General features: G+C 39.9%; 1 protein-coding gene across 4 annotated transcripts in view; it reads right to left on the bottom strand.

The window, feature by feature from the left end:
• Nucleotides 1–7,088, bottom strand: part of CNR2 (cannabinoid receptor 2) — a 56,862-nt gene extending 49,774 nt beyond the window's left edge. The window contains exons 1-2 of one of the 4 annotated variants that reach the window (XM_074218135.1): nt 6,411–6,765; nt 1,781–1,859 (exon numbers count right to left, since the gene is read on the bottom strand). The gene's annotated coding sequence lies outside the window, so the exon portion shown is untranslated. Of the gene's footprint in view, nt 1–1,780; nt 1,860–6,405 lie in introns of all 4 variants that reach the window. The other 3 variants (XR_012474556.1, XM_074218134.1, XM_074218133.1) reach the window with 3 other exon arrangements.
• Nucleotides 7,089–23,387: the final 16,299 nt, after the last annotated feature.

Raw genomic sequence — 23,387 nt, 5'->3', positions numbered from 1 at the left:
GTATGTTTGCCCAAAAGACTTTTATGGAGAACTCACACAGGACAAGCACTTACAAGGGGCTCAGAAAAAGCAATACTGGGACATCCTGAAGGTGAACACCCCAGGTGTTCACATGGACAATTTGTGCCCAATCTGTAGTAGAACATTCTGAGTTCGTATTGGTGTGATCAGTCACAGTAGGACACACTGTAACTTGCCTCTAACATAGTGATGTCATTTTGGTCTTCTTTGATGGTGAAGGACAAGAACCAATCAACCAAACAACCACATTCCTTCTTAGAGAAATGTTTTGATTGTGTTTGCCAACATAATGTGAAGTGGAGAGTTCAGGTGATTTCACAGAATGGAAAGAGTGCTGGGCTTGGAATCAAGAGAGAATTGAATTTAAATTCTATCTTTCCCAGTTGTGTGACTGTCAGAAATTAATTTAGCCTTTCTCAACCTCAGTCTCCTTATCTACAAAGTAGGGATAATACTAGAACCTACCTCACGTTTGTTGTGAAATTCAAATGAGATCTTACATATAAAGTCTTTTACAAACCTTACAGAGCTATAGACATTCATCTATCAACAATCATTAAAGGCCTCTATGCCAGATGCTCTGCCAGGTGCTGGAGACATGAAGATAAAAACAAAATTATCCGTGTGTGTGTGTGTGTGTGTGTGAGAGAGAGAGAGAGAGAGAGAGAGAGAGAGAGAGAGAGAGAGAGAGAGAGAGAGAGAAAGACTGTTTTGAGAGAGACAGTCACACACAGATAGATAGATAGATAGAGAGAGAGAGACAGAGACAGACAGAGACAGAGATAGGGAGAGACAGAAACAAAGAAAGGGAGACAGAGAGAGACAGAGAGGAACAGGGAGAGTCAGACTTGTAATTTAGGAGAATCACTTCAGTGTTTGAATGGAGGATGGATTGGAGTAGAGGAGATTTGAGGAAGGCAGACCCACCAGCAGCCGGGCTATTGCACTAGTCCAGGTGTGAGGTGAGAGGGTTGGCATTAGACAAGTGTTAGCATCAAAGGAGAGAAGAAGTAGGTGTATTTGAGAAATAGTGCCAAGGTGCAAGACAGGTTTGGCTTTAGCTTGGGCATAGGGGATGGTAGGAGATAGTGAAGAGTCTAGAATAACTCCTCAGTTGTGAGTCTGAAGGACTAGGAGAAAAGTGTTGCCTTCAACAGTAATAGGGAAGGTAGGAGGGGTGGTGGAGGGGCTAAGTGACTTAGAGGGAAATACAATGAATTCTGTTTTGAACATATTGAGTTTAGGTTGTTTATTTCACATTCAGTTTGAGATGTCTGAAAGGTGGTTGGGAAATGTGAGATTAGAGATCAGCAGAGAGGTAGGGGAAGATTTGAGAACCATCTGCATCATGATGGTAACCAAATTCTCAGGAACTGATAAGATCACCAAGTGAAGTGAGTAGCATAGAGGGAGAAGAGAAGGGGACCCTGGACAGAACCCTGAAGGACACCTTTGCTTAGAGGGTTTGATCTGGAGGAGGATTCAGCAAAGCAAACAGAGAAGGAGCAGTTGGGAAGTCGAAGGAGAGCTAGGAGTGTTATCTGGAAAGCCTAGAGAGAAGAGAGTATTGAGGAGGAGAAAGAGAGATCAACAGTGTCAAAGGTTGCAGAGGTCAAAGAGTATGAGGATTGAGAAAAGGTCAGTGGATTTGGAAATTAAGAAATCATCTATACCTTTGGAGAAGACAGTTTCTGATAAGATCGGGCCAGAATTTAAGGGCTAAGAAGAGAGTGAGAGGAGAGAATGTGGAATTACTTACTGTAGACAGTCTTTTTGAGAAGTCAGCCACAAAGGGCAGAAGACATCTTGGAGATGGAAGACTAAGATGAGGGTTTTTTCTAGGATGGGAATCACATGGAAAAGACTCTTAGAATCTCTCCTGAACTTCAAAGTAGACCTCAAGTCCCATTTTAGGAATGAAGGCTTTCTGGCTCTCTTCATCTTCTACTGTCTTTCTCTCAAATTACCTTATATGAACTCCACAAACACCTTAATCACTTGTTTTTCAACCTTCTCTGCCTCACCTCAACCACATACAAAGATGACCACACTCTTGATCATAACAAATGTATTAACTCAAGAACCCCTGAAATCCCTTATCTGATCAAACCTGGAACACAATAGTGTAAACAGTGTAAACAAAGCTTCACCTATAAGGGAGTTAGGTGGTACAATGGATAAAGCACCAGCCCTGGAATTAGAAGGAGCTGAGCTCAAATTGGGCCTCTGACAATAATAATTGCCTAACTGTGTGACCCTGGGCAAGTCACTTTAACCCCATTGCTTTGAAAGAACCAAAAAAAAATATATATATATATCATGGCATCACCTCCCTGAAGTCATGGTCTTTGAGAATGAAGATCAAGACAACAACTTAGGGCAAACATTTCCAGCTATAGAGTATGTTCTTAAACACTTGTTTAAGATTTGTTCCTTCTCCCAACAGGTCCCACCCTTCCTATTAGTGTCCTTCTCTCCCTAGTGGTAGCCTATGCTCTTGACCATTCCCTGCTCCCATCAAGCTGATCTGCCTTGTATCTTTTTCCTTCAGGGTCTTCCTCTGGTTAACTCTTAAAGTAGCAACTTGAAAGCACTGAAGAGGAAGAGGGAAGTAAGCATCAGAGGCAGAATTTGAATCCATGTTCAGAGCAAATTCTCTTTCCATCAAATCACATGATGCTTCTCCTTTAAATCTTGGGCAAATTAGTTTACTTCCTGAGACCTCATTGTTTAAAAAAAGGGTGATGTTCCCCTGGCAAAACCTTCAACAGCCCAGGTTCACCCCTGTGCCTGGGTGAGACATCAGAAGAAGGTCTCCATGTAAACAATGGGCATGTTTTGGACTGGGTCTGGATGAAATTATGAAAAAAATTGAGATCTTTGGTGCCTCTAGCTCCCCATTTTGCACATTATCTCTACCCCATTCCCTTGATCATTGTTATGCTCATTCCCAGCCACCCTCTAAGGTCCACAGAGGCCTCAACAAGCTTCCTCCTTTCAAAATTTGATCTCAAAGGGGATCTGAAACTCATTCACTTTACAGTACAAATGACTCATAAATGAAAAAAGTGACCTCCATTCCCAAGGGGCCCCTTAAGTTTGTCAAAAATCAGATGATAGTTTTCAGACCTGTGATATTACTGGTATGGGGAACATCCAAAGAGAAATTTCTTCTATAGGTGCAGATCAGAACCATACTATTACATGTTCAAGGACTGCATAGATCCCCAAGAGGCTAAATGAATTGTCTGAGATTGAAGGCCACTGAACCAATAGGTGTCAATGACAGGAATAAAAGCCAGGTCTTCCTGACTTTGCCAGGACAGTCAGATAGCCAATGTTAGACTTTTGTCTAACAAAGGAAGTTCATTGAAGGCAGGCTGTATTTTGTTTTTGTCTACATGTTCAGCATCTGCATTTAGCATCAGGAGTATAGGACATTGCTGACTAAATTGCAAATTGGATGAAATGGTCCTTCTTATACCCTTCATAACAACCTGGCTCCAAACTATCTTTCCGTCCTCATTGGGCATTACTTTTAGGGTTTTTTTTTTTTTTTGCAAGGCAAATGGGGTTAAGTGGCTTGCCCAAGGCCACACAGTTAGGTAATTATTAAGTGTCTGAGATCGGATTTGAACCCAGGCACTCCTGACTCCAAGGCTGGTGCTTTATCCACTACAACACCTAGCCGCCCCTGGGCATTACTTTTAGCAGTAGAAGTAGTGGCCAGAGTATATCAAGTTCAACCTGGATTCAGGAAGACTCACCTTCCAGAGTGCAAATCACTTCACTCCTTTACCTCAGTTTTCTCATATGTAAATGAGCTGGAGAAGGAAATGGCAAAACCACTCCAGTATCTTTGCAAAGAAAATCCCAAATGGGGTCACGGAGGACAAAGGACTGAATCACAATCATCCCCTTGGATTAATTACTTGGTAATCCAACCAAATTGGTCTCTCTCTCTCTCTCTCTCTCTCTCTTAATTTTTCAAGTCAATGGGGTTAAGTGACTTGCCCAAGGTCACAGAGTTAAGTAAGTATCAAGTGTCTGAGAGCAGAGTTGAACTCAGATCCTCCTGACTTCAGGGCCAATACTCTATCCACTGCACTACTTATCTGCCCCTAAACTGGTATCTCTATCTTCATATATGATACTATCTCCCATCTCCCTGCCTTTCTACTGGATTTTCTCCCTAAACCTTTACCTCATCTCAAATTCAAAATGTCTTAGTCAAACAATCAACATTTATTAAACACCTACTGTATTCTAGTCACTGTGCTAAGTCTTGGGGGGAGATGCAAAAAGAGGCAAAAGATAGTCTCTACCCTGGATCTTGGACTCATGGGGGAGAAAGTATATAAATAAATTTATTCAAAATAAGCTATATACAGGATAATTAAAAATAATTAATAGAGGGATGATATGAGAATTAAAAGGGGTTGTGGGAGACTGCCTGTAAAAGATGGAATTTTAGCTGAGGTTTAAAAGAAGGTGGGGAGGTCAATAGATGAAAAGGAAGAGGGAGAATGTCCCAGGCATGGGGGACAGTCAGAGAAAATGTCTGGGATATTCTGTTCATGGAAAACCAGGAGTCAAAGTGTTGCTGGATTGAAGAGTCCATAGTAGGGAGGATGATGATGATGTTTTCTCTTTTTTCTTGAGGAAAATCATGCCATCAGGAAGGTTATACCATGACAAGTACATGATTTGGATTTAAGTGAGGGGATGTTGTACTAAGTGACCAGCCTTAGTTTCTCCTCCAGAGCCATCTGGGTCCAGTGGTCAGGTATGAATCAGGACAACAGGAGATGGCCCTGGATGTGGGCAATCAGGGTTAAGTGACTTACCCAAGATCACCCAGCTAGTAAGGACTGTGTCTGAGGTCAAATCTGAACTCAGGTCCTCCTGATGACAGGATCAGCACTCTAACCACTGCACCCCCTAGCTGCTCAAAGAAGGGAAGTGTGAGAAGACTGGGAAGGTAGTAGGGGGCTAGGTTAGGAACAGCTTGAAAGGCCATCAGTGCATTTTGTTTGGTCCTGGAGGTAACAACAGGAAGCCCCTGGAGTTTATCGAGTATTGAACTTGAAAGGCTTCTTCCTTCAAACATAGCATGTCTTGACCCATCTTCCCAACTGCTTGTGCCTTCTCTCCCTAATCAAACAGCAAGATGGTGCAGTGGTCAAGGTCTTGGTATTGGAAGCAGGAAGACACAAGTTCAAAGTTGACCTAAATCCTAATTAGGTTTGTCACTGTGGGCAAGTCACCTAATATCTGTCACATTTATTTTCTTCCTCAGTAAAACTGGAAAAACCATTTCCTCTAAATCAGAATTGTAAGAATAAAATGAGATATTTGCCAAATTTTTGGCAAACTCTTGAAGCACTATATAAATGCTAGCTAAATATTCTACATTTACATGAATTCTCTTCCTATTCTCTATGCTCTTATATATTTTCTTATTGTGTCTGTTCAAACGTAAGGTCCTTACAAATTAGATGATTTCATTTGTTGGACTTGTAGCCCTACCCTTAACCCAAACTTGGCCCCTAATGGCAAATTGTGGTGCTTAAGAGAAGTTCATTGATGATGACAATGATGGCGTCCCCCAAAAGCACCATTTTGCATTCATCACTCACCCAAATGAGAATGCAGTAGCATTGCCTCTAGTCAACTCAAGAAATGGAGTAACCAGGGTAACATTAAATCAATCCAATTGTTTAACTGACTTTGGATAAAACAATCAATCCCCATGGTCTGTCATAGAAACGATAGCCCACAGCACTTTAAGATTTTCCCAGCCCTGGGAGGCGGGTAGAATTACTTCCATTTTACTGATGAGGAGACTGAGGCCAGAGGATAGTTAAGTGGTTAAGTTTGTAAGCATCAGAGGAAGAATCTGACCACTGGACCTCTAATTCCAGGATCATTTTGCTCCTCTCTGTGCCATAGTGCCAATGAATTATACATTTCAACTGCTGCCTCTCCTGCCTCTGTGCCTCTGCCCAAGCTCTTAGTGGTGTCTGAAATGAACTTCCATCTCATTTCCACCCTTTAGCACCCCAAGTGCCATCCCCAAACTGTGTAAGATATTCCAACTAAAACCAAGGAAGGAATGAATTCATTTTAATCCCAATTAAGATGAGGGAGTGAAATGAATTTATCAAGCTTTGCGTTCCTTGGTGGGTAGGAACTCCTTGATCACCAGAGTTACCCCAAAGCAGGGCCTTGGATACCTCCAGGGTACCTCCCAGCTGATATCTAGCTACCCCTGTTCTTGACTCTTCCTAGAGCAGAGAAGGATTCAGGACTAGAAAAGACAGGAACACTCTCCTTCCTCTATTTTCTTGAATAGCGACAACATAAAAAGAATAAAGTACTCACAGTACCTGGTGGTTCTTTAATCACCTCCTGGCGGGACTTTCCTTTGTTTTAGATCTGCCTTGGGTCCTCTGCTAAGCTCCGAGTAAAGCTCTCTGGACCCAAACCAAAAATCTATTACTTTCTTCAAAGAAAAATGAGAGGTAAAATTTTTGGTTTTCCTTCCGTCCCTGTTACCACTTCCCCTCTGAGCTCCCTTGAGCCTGTGATTATCACTTCTTTCATTTACTCCCATCTGCTGGCCATATTCTTCACTTATTTCTTCTGGGAGGGAAACGTTTACTCCTCTTTGCTACAGTGAGAGAATATAATCTCCATGTCTGCCATCCACCCATCCATCCTTCCATCCATCCATCCATCCATCCATCCATTCATTTGCATTTATTAAGTAGAACCTTTTACTGGACTTAGAGGAGAGATGGTCCTTTCCCATGCCTAAAACTTTGAAGTTTTTCAAAACTCCTTCAAACTTATTTTCTCATCTAGGCTAGCTGATCTGAAAGGTGGGCAGTGCACGGAAGAGAGTATATTACAGAGATTATGCCCCAGAGGACTTCATACTTTTACCTCTGGTTCTTCACCTTGGGGCCCAGGCTGCCCCACTTGGCAGCTGTCCTCATGTGTTATGTTCTATCTCTGGCTCATTTCTATTTCACTCTGGCCCCAGGTCAGCTTCTTGTTGCCAACCCTGCTGCTGGCTGGACTGCCTTCTCTTCCAAGTCATTCTAACTTTATCAGGGCTACTCACTTATGGCAAAGCTCCCCCTCCTGGTGTCTTTTCCAACCATCCCTTCTGAGTCAAGACTTCCCTATGGTTCATTGTCTCTCCTATTAGAATGTAAACTTCTTGAAGGCAAGAGCTTTGCTTTTGTAGTTTCAGTCCCAATCAGTCAGCCAACCAATATACATTAAATACTATGCAGCAGGCACTGTTGTTGGTTCTTGTCCTTCTTTATTGAAGAAAATCAATATGACATTATGTTTGAGACAAATGACAGTGTGTCCGACTGTGGCTGATCAGACCAATATGAAATCAGAATGCTCTAACCACAGGCTGGGTACAAACAGTCCATGTGAACACCTGGGGTGGGTACTCTAGACTTAAGGACGTCTGGTTTCCTTTGAACTGCTTCAATTCTGCCTTCCTCACAGAATGCAGCCCTTTCACTGAGGAGGGCACACTGTGCTGAGCAGTCCTATACCAGGGTCTCCCATGCTGTACAATCAATTCCAAAGTTCTAAAGAGAGACTTTCAGGGTGTCTTAGTATCGCTTCTTCTGACCCCCTTGTGAGTGCTTGCCCTTGTGAGTTCTCCATAAAATAGTGGGTTGTTTTTTTTTTGGCATTCTAACATCATGATCAGCCCATCGTAGTTGCACTCTCTGTAGTCATGTTGGAATGCTAGGCTGTAGTTTCTCCTGCCAAGGTGATCTTCAGAATCTTCCCAAGACAATTTAAGTGGAAGTGATTCATTTTTCTGACAATGCATGTGTCAGCCTCATTGTCAATGTGTACCTCCTTGGAAAAAATACTGCCAAGGTAAGGGACCTTGTCCATAATACTCAAAACTTCTCTATTTTCTGTAATCGATGGTTCCACATATAGATGGTATGGTGCTGGCTGATGGAACACCTGGGTTTTCTTGGTATTAATTGTCAGACCAAAATGAGAACAAGCCGCAGAGAATCAATCCACACATTGTTGCATCTCAGCCTCAGAGGCTGCATTGAGTACACAATCATCTGCAAACAGAAGATCATGCACCAACACTCCCTTCACTTTGGTCTTGGCTTGTAGCCTTTTCAAGTTGAAGAATTTGCCATCAGTCAGGTAGCTGACCCTGAAGCCACGTTCATTCTCATTGAAGGCATTTGATGACATGGCTGAAAACATCATGCTACAAAGCATGGGAGCAAGGACACAGCCTTGTTTCATTCCACTGATAACTGGGAAATCTCAAGAGCATCATCCACTATCCAGAACCATGGCATGCACACCATCATGAAAGTGATACACATTATGATGAACTTCTCTGGGCAACCAAATTTTGATATAATTTTCTTTTTTTTTAAGATTTTATTTATTTTGAGTTTTACAATTTCCCCCTAATCTTACTTCCCTCTCCCCAGTCTTTACATTGTTTCCATGGTATACATTGATCCAAATTGAATGTGATGAGAGAGAAATCATATCTTTAAGGAAGAAACAAAGTATAGGAGATAGCAAGATCAGACAATAAGATATCAGTTTTTTTCCCCCTAAATTAAAGGTAATAGTCCTTGAACTTTGTTCAAACTCCACAGTTTTTTCTCTGGATACAGATAGTATTCTCCATCACAGACAGCCCCAAACTGTCCCTGATTGTTACACTGATGGAATGAGCGAGTCCATCAAGGTTGATCATTGCCCCCATGTTGCTGTTAGGGTGTACAGTGTTTTTTTGGTTCTGCTCATCTCACTCAGCATCAGTTCATGCAAATCCCCCCAGGTTTCTCTGAATTCCTGTCCCTCCTGGTTTCTAATAGAACAATAGTGTTCCATGACATACATATGCCACAGTTTGCTAAGCCATTTCCCAAATGAAGGACATTTACTTGATTTCCAATTCTTTGCCACCACAAACAGGGCTGCTATGAATATTTTTGTACAAGTGATGTTTTTACCCTTTTTCAGCATTGACATAATTTTCTATAAACCTTCATGACTGATGGTATCAAAGGCCTCGGTCAGATCTACAAATGTTGTATGCAGACCTTTGTACAGCAGGCACTATAATAAGCCCTGAGGATACAAAGAAAGACAAAAACCAAATCATGCCTGCCCTCGAGGAACTTTCAGCTTAATGAGGAAGAGTTCAGACCAGAGAGCATAGATGGTTTAGTGCAAACATTGGCCACTACCAGAAACAGAACTGTCTCCTACTACACAAAGCATATAATAATACTACTAATGTTAATAACATTTATATAGCACTTTAGGGCATGTAAAGTACTTTGCAACTATTAGTTTATTTGCTTCCCACAAACAAATTGGGAAGTGGGTAGTATTACACTTCTTATTTAACAGATGAGGAAATCAAGGCAAGCAGAAGATAAATGACTTACCCAGGGTGACATAGCTAATGAGACTATGAGGTTACATTTGAACTCAGGTCTTCCTGACTTTCTACTTGTCCAGTGACCTAACTGCTGCTGTCTTTAAGCAAAAACCTTATCACAGTGCTTGGCAGATGGTAGGTACTCAAAACTGCTTTCCATTCATCCATCTGCTCACTCATATATCCATCTATCCTCCCTCCCTCCCTCCATCCATCCATCCTTCCCTTCACCCATCCACCTACCCATCCATCCTTCTACCCACCTATCCATCCATCCATCCATCCACAATGAGAGCCACAATTTTCTTACTAAAAATGAAATAACATAAAGTTACCTTTATCTATGGAGTTTTATTCTCTAGGATTTTACTGAACCCATGGGTGGCTGGTAAAATCAAAGATACCAACCAAGAGCTTAATGAGGACACAATATTCATAGAAATCTCACAAAGAATCATAAAATTTTGGTTACACATTAGTACATAATGGTATCATTGATTACTTTATGATTCTCTAACCCATCCATGAGATCTGATCTGTGTCAGTATTGACAAAGACCTAATTAGCAATAGGACTACTGTCTCCTCTTCTGACTTGATTTTTTTTTTTGTATAGAGTGCTGACCTTGGAGTCAAGAGAATGGGAGTTTGAATCCAGCCTCAGACATTAACAGCTGTGTGATCTTAGCAAGTCATTTAACCCTGATTGCCCTGCATCCAGAGCCATCTCCTGATTCATATCTGGCCACTGGACCTAGGTGGCTCTGGAGGAGAAAGTGGGGCTGGTGACTTAGCACAGCACCTTCTCACTCAAATCTAATTCATGTGCTTGTCATGGCATCACCTCTCTGATGTTGTGGTCTTCTTTGAGAATGAAAGAAACCATTATGTTGTTATCAGATATGATATAGACATATAAAACATTGTTATTTCTCTCTTTGCAAAATATCTTAAGTATAAGAATTTATTTAGCCTTTTTTTTTAGAGATAAGCAGACCAGTTTCCTGCCTTCAAAAGAAGATTTTTTTTTTATACAACTGTGAAAGCCCAAATTTTCAGGTGCTATTAGAGGGGCACTATGCTGTTTTACAGGCAGAGTCTGTCTTCAGATTTATAACTGGAGAGACACAGACCTTGAGGAGGGCAGAGGCTAACATTCAGAGTTACAAATCTCAATTAGAGGCTGATAAAACAATTTTTTTTTGTCTTTGCAAGGCAGTGGGGTTAAGTGACTTGCTGAAGGTCACACAGCTAGGTAATTATTATGTGTCTGAGGCTGGATTTAAATTCAGGTCCTCTTGACTCCAGGGCCGGTGCTCTATTCATTGCACCATCTAGCTGCCCCCTAAAACAATTTTTTTTAAGAAATACAATTTTTTCCATAAATATAGATTTAAAGAGAATCAGAATTAGACACCACCCATACATTCACCCATTCATTTGTCCACCCACCTTCCCTTTCATCCATCCATCTACTCATCCATCCATCCATCCATCCATCCATCCATCCATCCATCCATCCATCCATCTAATCCATCTATCAATTCATGGCAGAACTGAACCTGAAATCTGATTCCCACTCCTATGCCCTTTCTAACATGGTGAGAGGAAAGTCTGAATGAAGGCAACATCAATTTCGAAATCTCTCAAGAAGTTTACAATTTAATGGGGGACAAATAAATACAAAGTAATTTATATGCAAGACAACTAGGAAATAAATAATAGGGGATAGAATTAAAAGAGGGGTTGGGGAAAGTTTTCAGAAAAAGATGTCTTTTCCAGTTGGGACTTAGGAAGTCAGGAAGATCAATAGCAGAGCAGAGGAGAAAGACTGTTTCAAACCTGGGGGTTAGTCAGAGAAAATACCTGGAGCCCAGAGAAGGAGGGTCTTGTTTGATCCAGTGTCACTGGATCAAAAAGTATGGGCAGAGAGTAAGAAGACTGGAAAGGGAGGAGTGGGGTCCAGATTAGGAAGGTCTTTGAATGACCAACAGAATATTATGTATTTGATCCTCAAAGCAATAGAAAATCACTTGAGTTTATTCAATGGGGTGTGGGGTGCTGGGAAGTGTGTGTGTGTCGGGGGGGGAGTGGAAATAAAGAGACTGGTGATTTAAGAAAATCACTTTAGTGGATGAATGGCTTGAAGTGGGGAGAGATTTGAGGCAGGCAGACCCATTAGCAACTATTGTAATAATCCAGATGTAAGGTGATAAAGGTTACCCCCCCGAGTGGTGGCAGTGGTAGAGGAGAGAAGAGGAAATATGGTACAAAGATGAAATCAACAGACCTCGGCAACAGTTTGAATATAGGGGAAAGAGAGTGAGGAGTCCAGAATGATTCCTAGATTGGAAGCCTGGGAGGCTGGAAGGATGGTGTTGCCCTCTACAGTAATAGGGAGGGTAGAAAAGGTCAAGTGGGATATTTGGGGGGAAAGATGATGAGTTACATTCTTGCTGTACTGAATTTCAAATGTCTACCAGATATCTTGTTCAAGATGTATGTAAGATAGGCATAGATGTGAGATTGGAGGGCAGCATATAAATGGTAATTAAATCCATGAGAGTTGATGAGATCACCAAGTGAAGAAAAAAAGAAGAGAAGAGTCAGGGCAGAGCCGTAGGAGACATCTATCCTTCAAGAGTGTGATCTGCATGAAGACCCTGCAAAGGAGACACAGAAGGAGCGGTCAGGAGGAGAATCAGGAGAGAGCAGTGTCCTGAAAATCTAGAGGGAAGAGAGTAATAGTGAGGTCTAGGAATTGTCTAGTGTCAAAGGCTGCAGATCAAGGAGGAGGAGGAGGAGAGAAAAACTCATTGGATTTGAAAACTAAGAGATCATTGATAACTTAGGAGAGAGCAGTTTTGGTGGAATGGTAAGACAGAAGCTAGTGTCTAAGTAGAGATGGCAAGGAGAGAAAGTGGCCTTTTTATATGATAGATGGCCTTTTTTTTGAGGAATTTGACTACAAAGAGCAGAAATAAGGTGATAATTAATAGGGAAAGAAGGCTCAAGTGAAGATATTTTCAGGAGAGGAAACATGGGTATATTTATAGACAATAGAGAATGAGCCAAGAGAGAGAATTTGAGAGAGAAACAGAGATAGAGACAACAACAAACAGCCACAAAGAGACAGAAATAGAAAAGCTCAGAGAAAGAGAGAGATTGAAAATAAATGAGAGTGGGAAATCCAGAGGGGAAAGTCTGTATGAGGAGATGGGATAGAGCACGACCACCTGATCAAGAAGGATTAACTCAGAGAAGGAGTAAGGCCATTTCAACATGTGAGATGGGGTGAAGGAGGAGATAGTGGCATCTGAATGATGGGAGATGAGAAAGAAGGGAGAAAAGGGAGCTTATAGTGGATGGATTAATTTTTTCTGTTACTTATGAAGCAAAGATCTCAGCTGTCTGAGTGGATGCAGAAGGAATCATGAGATATTTGAGGAAGGATGAAAAGATTTGAAAGAGCCACTGTAGAGAACAGGATAGTGAGTTGATAAGGGAGGTATGGTAGGACTGGCTAGTACAATGAAGGCTTAGATGAGGTTATGTAGCATAAATTTGCAGTGAACCCAACCAGAATGGTTTCTCCATCAGCTGATTTCTCTCTCTCTCTCTCTCTCTCTCTCTCTCTCTCTCTCTCTCTCTCTCTCTAGCTATATCTATATATATGTAGATATAGATATTAGAAATTTGCAAGGCAAATGGGGTTAAGTGGCTTGCCCAAGGCCACACAGCTAGGTCATTATTAAGTGTCTGAGACTGGATTTGAACCCAGGTACTCCCGACTCCAGGGCTGGTGCTTTATCCACTGCGCCACCTAGCCACCCCCCGTCATATATTTTTAATAGTATTTTGATTTTTTTTCCAGTTAATTTTTTTAAATAAGATTTTGAGTTTCAAATTTTCTCCCTCCCTTCCCCCCCTTTAAGACAGAAAACAATTTTATATAGGTTATATCAAATAGATATTGTATTTGGCTTTATACTCCATATTTTTTTCAGCAGCATGTATGTGGAAGTGAAGGTGGCAAATGGTGGGAATGATCCAAGGCAGAGACTTGGCTTGGTGCAAATGTCAAGAGGGCTTGGGAATCAAGAGAAGAAGATAGTGTTAAAGTGAATTGGTTCTGGGGCAGCTAGATAGCACAGTGGATAGAGCACCAGCCCTGGAATCAGATGGATCTGGGTTCAGATTTGGTCTCAGACACTTAATACTTGCCTAGCTGTGTGATCCTGGGCAAATCACTTAACCCCATTACCTTGCAAAAAAAAAGGTGAATTGGTCCTTCAAGGGGTCAAGATGATAAAAAAGAGAGAGTGTTTATTTAGTGTAGGGGAGATGGGAGAGAATTCTAGTCATAGTATGGATGAATAGAAGGGTTTTGTAAGGGAAGAGCAGAGGAAGAGGTAAATAACAATTAATTCTAGACAGATAAAGGGATTATAAAATTCTTGAACCTAAAGATGTACATTTGTGGGCAAGGGCAAGATCAAAGCTATGACTATCTTTGTGAGTGGCTGAGGTGGGTGGAGTAGTTCATGGGAGGTAAGTTGAGAAACTGAGTGGTTTTGGTATTTAAGGAACAGTCAGTATGAATGTTGAAGTCTTGTAAAGAAAGGCAGTAGTTAGGAAGGAGAGGAAAATTGTAAGCCAGCTGCCAAATATATTGAGGAAGGAAGAGGAGTAACTTGGGGGTCTCTAGACCCCAGCTATCAGGATTTTGATTGGGTGGTAGGTAATGAATAGTGTGAGATTTAGAGCTAGGAGCAAGCATGTTGTCAAATCCTTTATTTTACAGACAAGGGATCCAAGTCCCAGAGAGGCGAAGAGACTTCTTCAAGACACATATAACTGCCATCTGTATTTCTATGTCTGTTTATTGGAGGAACTGACATTAGATTGAGTATTAATAGGTATTCTACAACTCTAATCCCCTTGTGTCACCAATTCATCCCTAAGATAATAACAAACATATAATGCTTTAAAGTTTACAGGACTCTCCATATATGATCTAATTTATATCACGAAGAACCCCTTGACATAAAGTATTATTATACCTATTTTGCAAATGATGAAACTTAGGTAAAATTCAGATGCCAAAGCAAGATTTGAATCTGGGTCTTCCTGATTCCAAGTCCAGCTGCCTCTCTCACCATCCAATCAATCAAAACAAGCATTGAATAGGTCCTTGTTACTAGATATCATATTAATTACTGAGGATACAAAACAAGAAGCCTTTAAGTCCTTCTTTGATCTTTGATTTTGATTTTACAAACCATATTAAATTACAAACGATCAAACTTAGGAGCTGGCTAGGTGGCGTAGTGGATAAAGCACCAGCCTTGGAGTCAGGAGTACCTGGGTTCAAATCTGGTCTCAGACACTTAATAATTACCTAGCTGTGTGGCCTTGGGCAAGCCACTTAACCTAACCCCATTTGCCTTGCAAAAAAAAAAAAAGATCAAACTCAGATTTATGGAAAGAAAATGACTTTCCCCAGAGTCTCACAGTGAGACAGTGGCAGAGCTGGGACTAGAGACCAGATCTCCTATCTCCTAGGAACTTGTATTTCTGCATCACATGTATCTCCTTGTGTATGATGACCTTGAACAACCCTTTTCGTTTTATGAATCTGGCATGGGTTCTATTAGGTTGAACGATGGAAATAATAACTATGTGTTCTGTGAGATGCTACCATCTTCTGGACATCCTCCGGTAAAGCAAAAGCAGGAATTAATTACTATGATCCAGACAGAGCTGAGAAGAGACTTAGAATAGATAATTTCAGAATTGGAAGACAACTTAGAACAAATAATTGGAACTAAAACAATCTCAGACAGAATATCAGAGCTAGACGAAATCCTTAGTACATAAGATTTTAGTTCTAGTGATTTGGAAAGGGTTTTAGAATAAAGCATGTAAGAACTGGGAGGGGTCTTAGGACAGAAACTATCAGGATCTCATAGATTTGGAGCTTAGAAGGGACCTTAAAGGTCATCTCATCCAACTGTTTAATTTTATTGATGAGGAAACTGAGGCCTAGAGAGGTCACACAGATAATTAATCTCTGAATCCAATTTCCCGATACTGTACTCTTTAAAGGATCCTGGTGTTTAACTAATCCAATTTCCTCATTTTACAGATAAAAAATCTTAATGTCAGAGAAGGTCAGGGACTTGCCCAAGGTCATACGGAACCCCAGGCTCCTAAAGAGTACAAGGCTATCTGACTCTGACTACACAATAATGATGGTGGCTGTCACAACACATTGGTATAACACTTTATGGTTATCAAGCATTTTGATTTCCATCATTTCACTTAACTCTGTTTGCAGTTGAAGTGTTAGATCATGTGACAATGCTATTCCAGTTCTCATGAAAAGAAAGATTGGTGTCTCCAAAATGCCAATCAACTAACATTTAGACAAGAAAATGATGATCCCCAGCAGTCAACTTGGCTTCATCCAGAATGGGGCATGACAGGCTAACCTTATTTCCTTTTGTTTTTTTTTTTTTTCAGCAGTGTTACTAAACTGACAGATCAAGGTAGGTGGAAGCAACACTTTTATTTAGATTTTAGCTTAAGAGGCACAGGACATGCTCAGGTTTATTCTTCCTTCTAGCTTATACAGAAAGTTTTCGGATATTCCCTGCCTGATTTTGTTCTACTTAATGAAATTTGGGGAGCTTACTTCAGGCCAGGAGTGACTTGGGATGCTTTAACTGTGTGAAAAGGAAAACCCAGTTGACTGCTAATGTGGAAGAACTCATTATTCAGGGGTTGTTGAGATAGACCTCGGTGGATATATAAAAGGTACAACCTAAATCTCTATCACTGTTTCCTTTGTGGCTGCAAGTGAGGGAGGAGTATTTTGAGCTTCCTGCCCAGAACTGAGTTGTGGGACATTTGCTGTCTTCTCCTGATTACTGTGTGTCTATGAGTACATAGATGCTTCTGTTTCTAAGTTTATTATTTCCTGGTCTTAAGTGACTAAGAATCCTTTGATAAAATAAAAGTAGTAATGTTTTGAAAGATCTGCAGGCCTGTGGCTATATTCACCAGAGTGGTGTGGATAATTATAGTAGAAACACTTACATTGGAAATGGAGAAAAACTCTTAAGGATTGATGGATATGGAAAGATAGGCACCTAAGGATGGTGGTAGCTTCAGGGAAGGTGACCTCTCATGATGAAGAAAAATATCACTTATGAATGCAAAAGAACCATGAATCTGGGAAACCCAACAAAAACAACATCCAGAAGAAAGTTGCGCCTAAGGGGAGCTTCATGAAGGTTCCATGAAGGGGATAAAGGATTTTCAGGGCCAGGGGTTGGTAGATACATATTTTGCAACATATATATTCTCTTTACATGTGCTTCATTATTGTTTGAACTCATTCCCCCCCCCCCCCCCCCCGGACACTGTGTATCGGGGAGAAATGGTGATCAAGGTTTTAGGAGAATGTTTTAGAACAACTTTTCTTACTTTATCCCTTAGCAAATACCTTTTCTAAAAAATAGATTGATGGTTAATTATGAGCACAACAGTGAGGGCTCAGGAGCTATAGACTTGCTTTTAAAACCCTAGGAGAGGAGTCACTGTCCTTTTGAGGATCAAACCTTGAGCAAAATAGTCAGTTTTGGAAGTGGTCCTGGGAGTGAAATGCTATATTAGAATAATAATCAATAAGTCTCTCAAGTTATTTTTGTGGACAAGTTAGAGAGATATATGCTATTCAATACTATGCTTCACTGGATCCAGAAATGGTCAAATAGCCAGATGTAAAGAATGACTATAAATGGGTTAATGTGATTTTGGAGGAAAATTTCTAGGGAAATGAGCCAGGGTTCTATTTTTATTTATTTTTTATTTTGTGCATTTTCTTTATTTTATTTCTTTATTTTTATTTTTTTCCAATTACATACAAAGATAAGTTTTCAACATTCATCCTTTTGCAATCTTTTGAGTTCCACATTTTTCTATCACCCTCCCGTCCCTCCCTCTTCCCCATGGCAGTGAATCATCTGATATAAGTTGTACATGTATAACTGGGTTTAATATATTTCCATTTTAGTCATGCTGTGAAAGAAGAATTAAAATTAAGGTGGGGAAAAACATGAGAAAGAAAAAAAACATAAAAGTTTTAAAAAATGAACATAGTATACTTTGTTCTGCATTCAGTCTCCATAGTTTTTTTTCAGGATATGGATGGCATTGTCAATAGAAGGTCTCTCAGTATTGTCCTTCATTACTGAACTGCTGAAAGGAGCTCAGTCCATCATAGATGATCCTCTCATAGGGTTGCTATTAATGTGTACAATATTCTCCTGGTTCTGCTCACTCCACTCAGCATCATTTCATGCAAATCTTTCCAGGCTTTTCTAAAGTCTGGTCAATCATGATTTCTTGTAGAAAGATATTATTCCAGCAAATTCAAATAATAATTTATCAAATTCAAATATAACAGCGTGTTCAACCATTCTCCATTTGGTGGACATGTCCTCAATTTCCATTTCTTTGCCATGAGGTTCCCATTTTTAGTCCTATTGGTTAGCAGAGGCATTTATTATTGCTGTGGGAAAAGATATAGATGTTATTTTTATTTATTTTTATTTTTTTTTTACAAGGCAGTGGGGTTAAATGACTTGCCCAAGATCACATAATTATTAAATGTCTGAGACCGGATTTGAACTTAGGTCTTCCTGACTCCAGGGCCAGTTCTCTATCCATTGCACCACCTAGCTCTCCCTTAGAAGGTATTTTTAAATCTGTGGATGACACAAATCTGGAGGTCAGCAGACTTTTGCCCCTAGCTAAGAATTTTTTTCACATTTGGATTTGGCCTTCCAGAAGTTGTTTGCTCACCTATGAACTAGAATCTTAGATTCAAATATAAAATTTTATACTGGAATTTTAAAATATCATCTTCAGAAGGAAAATATAGCAGAGCCATGATTAGGTAGCAGATCATTTTTTTTTTTTTTTGTTTGCAAGGCAATGGGGTTAAGTGGCTTGCCCAAGGTTGCCCAGCTAGGTAATTATTTAAGTGTCTGAAAGTGGTTTTGAACTCAGGTCCTCCTGACTCCAGGGTCAGAGCTCTCTCTACTGCACCACCCAGGAGCAAGTTATTTTTAAAAGATCTGAATATTTTTGTGTGTTGTAATTCAGCATGAATCAATTATGGGAAAGAAGCCAAAAAAGCTATTGTGATCAGAGATTGTACTGGATCATAGCACATTTGAATATAGGGTGCAGCCCTATGAGTTCCTTTTAAGGATAGAGAGTGATAAACTAGAGGCTGACTCAGATGAAGAAAGGGTTTTGAGATCATGCTGTATGAAAGCTAATGGAAGGAATTAGAGCTATTCAGTCTGAAGAAGAGAACGCCACAATAAACATTTATAAAATACCTTCTCTTTATAAGACACTTGTCAAGAAGACTGGATAATCAAAACACAGCCTATGTATTCCATCGGTATCCTTGTGATATCAGGAGAAAGTGAGGAAGATTCCCAGCATGGGCGACTTCAGAAAATTTGTGAGATTTGTAAGTCAAAGTGACCCAGGCTGGGCATGTAGGGATGGGCTGCAATCTTACCATTGAAGGAAACATTCATCAATGGATGGATCATAGAACATCCATCTAAATACTTGAGTAATTTGGTTGGGGGGAGGGCAGTAATATCTTGGGGAGAGGGGATCAGGAAATCCATGTGGAATCAGGCTAGCATTTGAACAGAACTTTGAAGGAAGCTGAGGATTATAAGACAGAGGTGAAGAAGAAGTTCATTCCAGTTATGGGGATAAAGTATTTAGGCCAGTATGGTGACTGAAGCATACTATGCCTAAAAGGCAGTGAGGTGAAATCATTTTGTAAAGATGGGTCAGGGCCATAATGTAAAGGGCATTAAATATCCAACAAAGGCAAATAGAGAGTTGAGGAAGCTTCTTGAGCAGAGGAGCGATGTGGCCAAATCTCTGCTTTAGGAATATTGATTTGGTATCTTGTGAAGGGTAGATTGAAGAGTTCTGATGCACTGGACCTGAATGGTTCCGAAGAGAAAATGAGGCTGGTGACTTAACACAGCACCAATCCCACCACCCACAAAAATCCAATTCGCATGCAAGTCACGGCATCATCTCCCTGATGATTTCTTCGAGAAAGAAAGACCAACAACAGATTAGAGGCTAGATAGAAAAAAGACCAATTAGGAGACTATCCTAAGAGTGAAGGCAAGAGATGGTAAGGGGGTTGAACTAGATTAGTGGTTAGGTAAATGGAGAAAAGGGAGTGAATATGACCAGATAAGAGTTATCTTCAAGTATGCGGGGGCAGAGGGATTAGGCTGGCTTTGTTAGATGCAGTGGATAGAAGTTGCTATTGTTCATGTATAACACATACTTTGTGTCACATTTGAAACTCAGGGCTTCCTGCCTCTAGGCTTGGTGCGCTATCCATTGTATCACCTGGCTGCCTAGAGGCATATTAGGTTTAATAACTAGGAAATTTTCCTAAAATTATTGTGATCATTTTCTGCCTTATTGTTAAAGTTTATATCTCTTTAATCCAGTTAGGGGATGCCGTAACACACAGAGTGCCTGGAATTTGGGAAATTTGTCTTCCTGAGTTCAAATACAGCCTCAGACACTTACAAACTATTCTTTATCCTTTCTGCTTCAGTTTTCTCATCTGTAAAATGAGCTGGTGATGGAAATGGCAAACCACTCCAGTATTTCTGCCAAATAGTGACAAAGAGTTAGACATAACAACGGATACAAATAAACAGCTACAGCAATTCATTTATATGGCAATATTATGCATCAGAATTGTCTATGTTGGTGTCTTACTGTTAGCTCGAGGAGAGGAGAAATAGTGTCTAATCTATTCAGATTGAGGATTGGCCTAAGGAAAAGCTTTCTAACAATAACATCAATCTAAAAGTGGTCGACGGTCACCATCCTCTCTGGAGAGCTTCAAGCTAATCTGGATGGCCATTTGTCAAGGATTCTAATTCAAGTATAAAGCAGACCAGATAGATTCTGACTTCCCTTCCAACTCTAAGGTTAGTTGATTCCATGACTTGTTGTCTCCCCTAATAGTTGGTGAGCTCCTTGAGACCAGGGACTGAGTTTGGTTTGTTTATCTTGGTTTTCTTTCCATTTCCCAGTGCTTAGCACTGTGACTGGAGCTTGTTGTTATTCACTCAGTTCGGTTGTTTAATTCTTTGCAATCCTATTTGGGGGTTTTTATTGGCAGAGTTATTGGAGTGATTTGCCATTTCCTTCTCCAACTCATTTTACAGATGAGGAAACTGAGGCAAACAGGATGAAGTAACTTGTCCAAGGTAACACAACTTGTAAGTATCTGAGACTGGATTTGAGCTCAAAAAGTTGATTTTTCCTGACTCCAGTCTAAGGCACTCCATACATACCCTAGGGCTTTTAGACTCACTCTGGTCACACAGCTAGCAATTAGCAAGTTTTACACTTGAAACCAGATTCCTTTACAACTTTCCTCTTCATCCACACTCTCCATGGTTTAGTCAAACTGACTTTTTAATTGCTCCTGCCATATTCTAGTCCATCTTCAGACCTATACCCCACCTGTCTTCCAGGCCCAGAATGCTCTCCCTCCTCACTTCTTCCTCTCAGAATCTCCAGTTTTCTTCAAGATTAATCTCAAGCATCATCTTCTGTCTTTTCCCCCCAAATTATCTTATATTCATTTTTTATATTTTTTTGATAATATTCACATATGGACATCATCTCCCTCCCCCCCAAAAGATTAAGCACCTTGAAGGCAAAGATCATTTTATTGTTCATCTTTATGCTAGTGCTCAATATAGAGGAGAGACAGAGCAAGCTTGTGGATAGATAAGTTGTCCTCTGAAATCCCTTTTAGCTCTGGGTCTCCAATCCTATGATTTTATAATCCAGGGCATTGGATATACACAGAGAGCCACACTCTGAAGTTTCCAAAGTGGAGTTTTGGATCCTGAAGTTGCTCTGTACTCTTATCTCCAGCTACATCCCTCGTTTCTCCCATGTCCTCCAACAAAATAGGGGGGAATTGGTTGGGTTTTTTTTGTTATTTAAATCAATCACCTCTTCTTCCTGAAGGAGAACATGAGAATTGCCATGGAAAGAAACAGATAAACATGATCCTGATTTTTGTAAAGGAAAAGAAGAGATAGTTCAATGAACTTGGCTTTGGTCCTAGAAAAATTCTCTAATCTAATGCATTTATGCATTTGATTAAAGGACAGGTTTATCAGCACTTAGGAAAAGGAAGTGTTGATCATTGCAAACCTTGATCATTTTTCAAAAACAAATCATGCCAGACTAGCTGTGCTTTCATTTTAAAAAATTAAGTTTACTTCTTATTTTTTCTACTTAATAGTATTTTATTTTTTCTAATTACCTGTAAAGATAATTTTCAACATTCATCTTTATAAAATTTTGAGTTTCACATTTTCCCCCTCCTTCCCTCTCTCTTGCCTCCCTCTCTCTCACCTCCCTCTGACAGAAAGTAATCTGATATAGGTAATATATGTACAGTCAGGTTAAATACATTTCTATATCAGTCATGTTGTGAAAGAAGAATTGGAACAAAAGGGAAAATCCATGAAAAAGAAGGAAAAAAAACCCCAAGGTAAAAATGCCTGCTTTGAACTGCATTTAGACTTCATAGTTCTTTCTCTGGATGTGGATAGTACCTTTCCATCATGAGTCTTTTGGACTGTTTTGGATCACTATATATTTTTTTAAAAAATATATTATTTATTTGTTTTTCCAATTATATGCAATGGTAGTTTTTACCAATTTTTTTGCAAGATTTGGGTTTTACATTTTTATCCTTTCTTTCCTTCCCTCCCTACTCCCCCCCGATAGAAAGCAATCTGATATAACCTCTAAATTTATAACTATGATAAGCATAGATCAAATCATTATATTGCTGAGAGAGTCAAATTTATCATAGCTGATCATTGTACAAAGTTGCTCTTACTGTGTAAAATGTTTCCTGATTCTGCTCACTTCCCTCAGCCTCAATCCATGAAAACCTTTTCAGGTTTTTCTGAAATCTGCCTGCTTCTCATTTCTTATAGCACAAAAATATTCTATTATATTTACATGCCACAACTTGTTTATTCATTCCCCAGTTGATAGGCATTCCCTCAATTTCCAGGTCTTTACCACAACAAAAAGAGTTACTATAACTATGTATATGTAGGTCCTTTTCCCTTTTTTATGATCTTTCTGTGATATAGAACCAGTAGTGGTCAAAAGGTGTGCATAGTTTGATGGCCCATTTGGGCATAGTTCCAAATAGCTGTCCAGAATGGTTGGATCAATTCACAGATCCACTAACAATGCATGAGTCCCAGTTTTCCCATAGGCCTTCCAACATTTATCATTTTCCTTTTTTGTCCTATTAGCAAATCTAGGTGGTGTGAGGTGGTACCTCAGAGCTGTTTTAATTTGCCTTTCTCTAATAAATAGTGATTTAGAGCCTTTTTTCATAGGACTATAGATAGTTTAAATTTCTTCATCTAAAAACTGCCTATTCATATTTTGAGCATTTAGCAGTTTGGGTAAGTTTACTATATATTGACAATAATAATAATTAACATTTATAGAGTGCTCTAAGATCTAGACATATATTATCTCATATGCTCACAACAACCCTATTAAGTAGGTATTACTATTATCCCCATTTTACAGTTGAGGAACCTGAGGTAAAGAGAGATTTAACAATAATATTTAATAATAAGCATTTTTTAATTTTTAAAGGCTTTAGCAGGTCGGTTTCTTCCCCCATAAATTAACTTTTCCCATTGCGGAATATCCTCCCAGAAAATCCATTTTAAGAAAGGATCATGCTT

Source organism: Macrotis lagotis, chromosome 1 (assembly GCF_037893015.1).
Source record: "Macrotis lagotis isolate mMagLag1 chromosome 1, bilby.v1.9.chrom.fasta, whole genome shotgun sequence".
In the NCBI taxonomy this organism is placed as follows: domain Eukaryota; kingdom Metazoa; phylum Chordata; class Mammalia; order Peramelemorphia; family Peramelidae; genus Macrotis; species Macrotis lagotis.
This window is presented reverse-complemented; position numbering and strand designations above follow the sequence as displayed.